Source organism: Somniosus microcephalus, chromosome 11 (genome assembly GCF_052327205.1).
Source record: "Somniosus microcephalus isolate GS21.2 chromosome 11, FLI_Smic_1.0, whole genome shotgun sequence".
Classification (NCBI taxonomy): Eukaryota; Metazoa; Chordata; class Chondrichthyes; order Squaliformes; family Somniosidae; genus Somniosus; species Somniosus microcephalus.
Window position 1 is genome coordinate 7280786 of NC_140997.1, and position 8569 is coordinate 7289354.

Genomic DNA, 8569 nt, shown 5'->3' on the forward strand with positions numbered 1-8569 from the left:
ACACCTGAACTGTGAGGGAGCCGATGTCCTCGGGGTAATATTTTCTAGGGCGGTTCGGGAGGATTTAAACTAATTTGGCAGGGGGATGGGAACCTAGGTAGTGGAAAAGAGGGAAGTCATATGAAGTCAGAAATAGATGGTAGAAAGGTGAGAAGCAATAAGCAAAGGAGAGAAACACAAAGGGCCAAACTAATTCATAATGAGAGTGTGAAAAAAGCAAGCCTGAAGGCTTTGTATCTTAATGCTAGAAGCATTAGGAACAAGGTGGATGAATTAGTTGTGGAAATAGAGGTAAACAAGTATGATTTGATTGGGATTACAGAAACGTGGCTGCAGGGTGGGCAAGGCTGGGAACTTAACATCCAGGGATATACAATATTTAGGAAGGATCGGCAAAAAGGTAGGGGAGGTGGGGTAGCATTGCTGGTAAAGGAGGGGATTAATGCAATGGAAAGGAAGGATATTAACTCGGATGAAACGGAATCTGTATGGGTAGAAATGAGAAATAGCAAGGGGAGGAAAACGTTAGTGGGTGTGATATATAGGCCTCCAAATAGTAATATGGAGGTGAGGGAAGGCATAAAAAGGGAAATTAGAGAAGCGTGCGATAAGAGCACAGCTGTCATCATGGGTGACTTTAATTTACATATTGATTGGACTACCCAAATTAGTAAAAATTCTGAGGAGGAGGAATTCCTGGAATGTTTTCGGGACGGTTATCTGGACCAATATGTCGAGGAGCCGACTCGAGATCAGGCCATTTTAGACTGGGTATTGTGCAATGAGAAGGGACTTATCAGCAATCTTCTTGTACGAGGCCCCTTGGGTCAGAGCGATCATAATATGATCGAGCTCTCAGTCGAGATGGAGAGTGAGGAAATTGAATCAGAGGCTAAGGTCCAGAACTTAAATAAAGGGAATTACGAGGGTATGAGACGGGAATTGGGTAAGATTGATTGGGTGGTGTTTCTGGGGGGATTGACAGTGGATAGACAATGGCAAGCATTCAAAGATAGAATGGAAGAACTCCAGAACATGTTTATACCGGTTTGGCATAAAAATAAACCTAAAAAGGTGACTCAACCGTGGATAACGAGGGAAATTAGGGACAGCATAAAATCAAAAAAAAGGGCATATCAACTGGCAAAAAAAAGCACCAGACCGGAAGATTGGGGGCAGTACAGGATACAGCAAAAGAGGACAAAGGGATTAATCAGGAAGGGGAAAATAGAATACGAAAGTAAACTTGCAGCAAACATAAAGACAGACTGCAAAAGCTTTTATCGGTATATCAGGAGGAAAAGACTGGTAAAATCCCAAGTCGGTCCCTTGCAGTCCGATTCGGGAGAATATATAATGGAGAATAAGGAAATGGCAGACCAATTAAACTCATACTTTGGTTCTGTATTCACAAAGGAGGACACAAATAACCTCCCAGGAATATCGGCAAACATAGGGACTAATGAGAGGGAGGAGCTGACAGAAATTAGTATCTCTAGGGATATGGTGTTGGGTAAGTTGAGGGGACTGAAGGCCGACAAATCCCCAGGGCCTGATAAACTACATCCTAGGGTACTTAAGGAGGTGGCCCTGGAGATAGCAGATGCTCTAAGGATCATCTTCCGGAACTCCATTGACTCGGGAACAGTACCCGTGGATTGGAGGGTAGCTAATGTTACCCCAATATTTAAAAAGGGGGGTAGAGAGAAAGCAGGGAATTATAGACCAGTAAGCCTTACATCGGTTGTGGGCAAAATGCTAGAGTCCATTATTAAGGATAAAATAGCGGAGCACTTGACAAATGGGGAAAGGATCGGACAGAGTCAACATGGATTTACAAAGGGTAAATCGTGTTTGACTAATCTGCTGGAATTTTTTGAGGAGGTAACTGGTAGAATAGATGGGGGAGAGCCAGTGGATGTGGTGTACCTTGACTTCCAGAAAGCCTTCGATAAGGTTCCACACAAAAGATTATCATGCAAAATTAAGGCTCATGGGATTGGGGGCAAAGTATTAACGTGGATAGAGAACTGGCTGGCGGATAGAAAACAGAGAGTTGGAATAAACGGCTCGTTTTCGGAGTGGCAGGCAGTGACCAGCGGGGTGCCGCAAGGATCTGTCCTGGGACCCCAGCTGTTCACAATATATATAAATGATCTGGATCAGGGAATTGGATGCAATATTTCCAAATTCGCTGACGACACTAAACTAGGAGGAGGGGTGGGCTCTGATGAGGATGTCAGGAGGCTACAGTGTGATTTGGACAGGTTGGGGGAATGGGCGGATACGTGGCAGATGCACTATAATGTGGATAAATGCGAGGTTATCCACTTTGGGGGTAAAAACAGGAGGGTAGATTATTATCTAAATGGCAATAGATTGGGAGATGGGGAAGTGCAGAGGGACCTGGGTGTTCTTGTGCACCAGTCACTGAAGGAGAGCATGCAGGTGCAACAGGCGATTAAGAAGGCAAATGGTATGTTGGCCTTCATATCAAGGGGGTTCGAGTATAGGAATAGGGATACCTTACTACAGCTGTACAAGGTGCTGGTGAGACCGCATCTGGAGTATTGTGTACAGTTTTGGTCGCCCCATCTGCGGAAGGATGTTCTTGCCATGGAAAGAGTGCAACGGCGATTCACCAGGCTGATACCTGGAAAGGCGGGAATGACCTACGAAGAGAGATTAAATAGTTTGGGCTTGTACTCACTGGAGTTTAGAAGATTGAGAGGGGATCTCATCGAAACATATAAAATTATGGCAGGCCTGGACAGGCTGAATTCAGAGAGAATGTTTCCAATGGCCGGGGAGCACAGAACCAGGGGCCACAGTCTAAAAATAGCGGGCAAATCATTTAAAACAGAGATGAGGAAGAATTTCTTCACTCAAAGAGTGGTGAGCCTGTGGAATTCCCTGCCACAGAGGGCTGTGAAGGCTAATTCAATAAATATTTTCAAGAGAGAATTGGATATATTTCTGAAGGCTAAGGGGATTAAGGGTTACGGAGAAAAGGCGGGGACGGGGTACTGAACTGGTAAGATCAGCTATGATCTCAGACGAAGATCAGCCATGATCTCATTGAATGGCGGAGCAGGCTCGAAGGGCCGAATGGCCTACTCCTGTTCCTATCTCTATGTATCTATGAATCAACCCCATGTCTTGCGTACCTGGGGATGAACCCGACATAACGGTAGCATCTACCTCCGAACCAGTAGCAGTGGAACCCGATGAACTAACCGATGAAAAGGGGCCAGAATCGCCTCCGCACCAAGAACAAGAACCTCAGGAAAGGCGCTATCCCGAAAGGATCAGGAAGCCGGCCCAAAGACTGAATCTATAAATGGACTATTGTTGTTTAATGTACATGTTAAAGTGTTAATTGTTATTTGAATATTATGGGTACTACTAATCTAAAAGGGGAGGAATTGTAGTGTATGTACCTTTAAGAGAGAACTACTTTTACAGCTCCTGTATACTGTAGTACCGGCAGTGACCACACCTATATATAAGCCTTGAGCATGCCTCTGTACCCCAGTCTTGAAACTACCCTACTCCAGTAAATACCTGTTGATTGTTAAGTTACAGCATCCGTGTGGTTATTGAAAAACATCATACTCTCAGAATCACGGATCTAACAAGTGTGACTGTGTGTGTGTGTGAGTGTGACTGTGTGTGTGTGAGTGTGACAGTGTGTGTGTGTGTCTGAGTGTGACAGTGTGTGTGACTGTGTGTGTGTGTGTGACAGTGTGAGTGTGAGTGTGTGTGTCTGTGAGTGTGAGTGTGACTGAGAGTGAGTGTGTGACTGGTACTGTGTGTGAGTGTGACTGTGAGAGTGAGTGTGACTGAGAGTCAGTGTGTGTGACAGTGTGTGTGTGTCTGTGAGTGTGAGTGTGACTGAGAGTGAGTGTGTGACTGGTACTGTGTGTGAGTGTGACTGTGAGAGTGAGTGTGACTGAGAGTCAGTGTGTGTGACAGTGTGTGTGTGACTGTGAGAGTGAGTGTGTGACAGTGTGTGTGACTTGAGAGTGAGTGTGACTGTGTGTGTGTGTGTGTGTCTGACGGTTTGTGTGTGTGTGTATGAGTGTGTAAGTGTAAGCACATCGGGTGACAGACCAGGCTGTCAGTCTGTTGCTGGATGTAGGGATCGAGTGCGTTGCAAGTCCTGACACAGAGGCAGTGGTTTCTATGACTAGATGCAGAAAGGAGAAACACGAGTCTGAGATGAGTCAGTGCTGAGCAGTTCCACCTCTCAGTTCTTGGCTCAGTACAGTGACCGTCACAGGCAATATCCTGTCTGATAAACAGGCATTCAGTGCAAGTACAGGTCAGTGTAAACCCTTGCTGCTCAGCTCCATCGCTTGTCTCTTACTCCATGGAATTGAAGCACTAACAGCTTCTGTCAGACTGGGAAACAGGGGCACTTTGAGCCTGTAGATCAGGCCGGGGTCTCGCTGTGACACCTGTATTACTTCGGAATTTGTTCAACTCCCCACATTTCTGTGAAGTGGGTTTTTCATTTCAAAAAATATTCAGAACGTGAAATGAATGAGCAGAGGAGTTAATTCCATCACATCTGTGATTAAACCGAGTCTGTACGCTGGTCTGGGGAGGGACTGCGAGAGAGAAGGGGATTTCAGCTCTGATCTCAATGTACCCAGAAATACACAGCTACCCGAACACAACAACTTGCATTTATATAGCGCCTTAAACCGACAGACAACAAAAATTGACACTGAGCCACACAATGAGAAATTAGGTCAGGTGACCAAAAGCTTGGTCAAAGAGGAGGGGAGAGGGGTTTAGGGGAGGAATTCCAGAGGGCGGGGCCTAGACAGCTGAAGGGATGGCGAGGTGAAGGGGGAGGGAAACACATTCACAAACTCGCGCTCCGGGGGGTGAAATTTAATCTTCGACAGTAGCACAAAACACGCTGCCTGTTATACACCCGCCAGATTTTCTTTGACTTCCACTGACTTCTCTATCGCCGAAGACCAACTTCACCCCCAGGACTGTCTCCTAGTACGGGGTCAATAGTGGTGATTTGGGGTATACCGGGGGCGGGGCGAGGCGGGGTATTTGGGGTGTACCGAGGGCGGGGCGGGGTATTTGGGGTGTACCGATGGCGGGGCGGGGTATTTGGGGTGTACCGGGGGCGGGGGAGGGCATTTGGGGTGTATTGGGGGCGGGGCGGGGTATTTGGGGTGTATCGGGGGCGGGGTATTTGGGGTGTATCGGGGGCGGGGTATTTGGGGTGTACCGGGGGCGGGGGAGGGTATTTGGGGTGTACCGGGGGCGGGGGAGGGTATTTGGGGTGTACCGGGGGCGGGTATTTGGGGTGTATCGGGGGCGGGGCGGGGTATTTGGGGTGTACCGATGGCGGGGCGGGGTATTTGGGGTGTACCGAGGGCGGGGTATTTGGGGTGTACCGGGGGCGGGGGAGGGTATTTGGAGTGTACTGGGGGCGGGGGGAGGGTATTTGGGGTGTACCGAGGGTAGGGTAGGGTATTTGGGGTGTACCGAGGGTGGGGGGGGTATGTTGTGCAAGCTCAACTTCAATTCCCTTTGCTGATCAACATCTCTCATTAATACTGGTTAGGTTGTCACCCTAACGTATCTAACGGTGTCACCCAGCTCCTTCAGTGTGCCAGTGCAGCCTTCGGTCACTTGTGGAAGAGTGTTTGAAGACCAGGACCTCAAACCCGGCACTAAGCTCATGGTCTACAGGGCAGCAGTGATACCTGCCCTGCTGTATTCCTCAGAGACATGGACCATGTACAGCAGGCACCTCAAAGCACTGGAGAGGTACCACCAACGCTGCCTCCGCAAGATCCTGCAAATCCATTGGCAGGATAGGCGCACCAACGTCAGTGTTCTTGCTCAGGCCAACATCCCCAGCATCGAAGCTCTGACCACGCTCAATCAGCTCCGATGGACGGGCCACATTGTCCGCATGCCCGATACGAGACTCTCAAAACAAGCGCTCTACTTGGAGCTCCGGCACAGCAAGAGAGCCCCAGGTGGGCAGAGGAAATGCTTCAAGGACACCCTCAAAGCCTCCTTGAAAAAGTGTAACATCCCCACCGACACCTGGGAATCCCTGGCCCAAGACTGCACAAAGTGGAGGAGAAGCATCCGGGAAGGCGCCGAACACCTCGAGTCTCTTCGCCGGGAGCAAGCGGAAGCCAAGCGCAAGCAGCGCGAGGAGTGCACGTCAAATCAAGCACCCCACCCACCCGCCCCTTCAACCACCGTCTGCCCCACCTGTGACAGAGACTGTAGGTCCCGCATTGGCCTCATCAGTCACCTGCAAACTCATTTTTAATGTGGAAGCAAGTAATCCTCGGTTCCGAGGGACTGCCTAAGAAGATGGGGCCGTTTTCCAACATACCACACACATCCCACCCAGATATGCGCGGCGAGGGGGTGCGGCAGCTTTATAACAGCGATGTATTTGATTTAGAGCCTCACGGAGAGATCGGTTCATCTGTGCCAGTAAAGCCCCGTTCAATCAGCAAACTGTTAGAATAACAGCGGAGGAAACAATCAATCAGCAATTCAGTGGAGTTTGTCTGATAAAGGATGCTACAACCCAAATCAAAATGAGGGACAGGCAGTGCTACAAACACCAGCTCCCAGCAGACATGGGACAGGTCCTATTATTGAGAATCAATGTTAATATGTAGTTTCCGTCCAATTGCAGATTGCATTTACAAGCCTGTGTCAACCCTATCAGAATAGAGATTTCTGGTAATTACATCACACGAAGGTGCTCAGTGCTTTACGAGAATCACTGCGCCAGGCAGACTGATTACATTTTTTTTGGTTCCAATTTTCTCACCTCCCTATTTGACATTTTTGCCAGGGTATGGGTTCCGCCAGCTCTCCCCCAGCTAACCATTCTTAACGTGTGAGCTCGGGCAACAAGTGTCAGCGGGGTATTCGACCCAGGAAGCCATCACAACTTGGGTCTGATACATCGTCAGCAGGAGTCATGGGATGGCGAAAAGGAGCAGGAAAGCGGATTGATTTATTTTTAAAACCCCTTTCAAGCCCAGGAGGGGTGACAGCCATTGAAGTGCCCCCACTGAGAACGAGGATTGATCTAGTTAACTGTCTGTAGTTGGTGAGATTGATTCAGGCCAAGAGAAAACACGTTTACATTGCAGGACTGTAAAGAGCAGAATCGCATACCACCGTTACCCAGCACCCAATCTGAGAACCACAGCTTCACAAGTCAGTCGTGGCTCAGTTGGGAGCACGCTCACCTGCCTCCGAATCAGATGGTTGTGGATTCGAAGCTCACTTCAGTAACTTGAGCCCATAATCTTCGCCAACACCCCAGTGCAGTACTGAGGGAGTGCTGCATTGTCGGAGGTGCCGTTGTTCGGATGAGATGGTAACCTGATATCTTGTTCTGGGTGATGTTAACTGTCCCACGGCACTACTTGAAGAAAAGCAGAGGTGTCCTGGCCAACACAAGCAAATAATAACTAGCCTTTCATCTTATTGCTGTAGTTACTTACGTAACAACAGTGACAGCACTCAAAAGCAAAGCAATTTATTGTATGGGTGTTCGAGAGCTGTGATAAGTCTCATTATCCAACCCTCAGCAAACTCTGTGTTCCTCCAACTATGGCCTCTTGCACACTCCCCCAATTTCTTTGCCTCACCCTTGGCGGCCGTGCCTTCAACTGTCTAGGTCCCAAGCTCTGGAATTCCCTTTCTAAACCTCTCGCATTAAGATGCTCCTTAAAACTTACTACTTTGTCCAAGCTTTTGGTCATCTGTCCTAATGTCTCCTTTGGCTTGGTGTCAATTTTGGTTTGATAATCGCTCCTGTGAAGTGCCTTGGGACATTTTACTATGTTAAAGGCGCTATAGAAATTGTTGTATTATTAATTACACAAGATCAGACCTGCTCACTCCCCTCATTCTTTGGGTGGATGCAATGTAATTCAGCAGTGGGCTGCGGGCTCACTCAGGGAGCACGTGTAACAGAGTGAGATGCAAGGCTACACCAGCTGTCCCACAGACAGGGTAGAGGGTGTGGGCTGGGTCGGTGGCCAGACACTGGGCTTCATCCAACCCAGACGGAGGAGGCCCTCAGTACAAAACTGCCAAGCACCTGGCGCAAGTTGAAAATCCCCCTCGAGCCTATCATGAGAGCTGGTGTGGGAAAAGCCACTGGCAGTCAGCGGAGGCTGGGTAGAGTAGCTGTTGGACACAAGAACAGTCAAGGATGGAAAAAGGGCCATTCAAACCTTATCCTTCTAGTGCACTAACTCTCCCAACCGCGCACCCAAATACATTTTAACAGTTTAAAAGGGAAGCGCATAAATATTTGAAAAGGAAAATTGTGAAAAGGCAGGGTAATGGGAAAAAGTGGATCTCTCTTTGAGAGAGTTGGTACAGGCACGACAGGCTGAATGGCCTCCTCCTGTGTTGCAAGGCAGAGTGATGCTCAGGTTTGCTGCTGTGTACCCCCTTTTTCAGTCTCTGTTGTAGACTAGATAATGCAGAGTACATACTCCCCCCTCCCTTCCCTTCTCCCTTTCTGTGCTTTATCAAC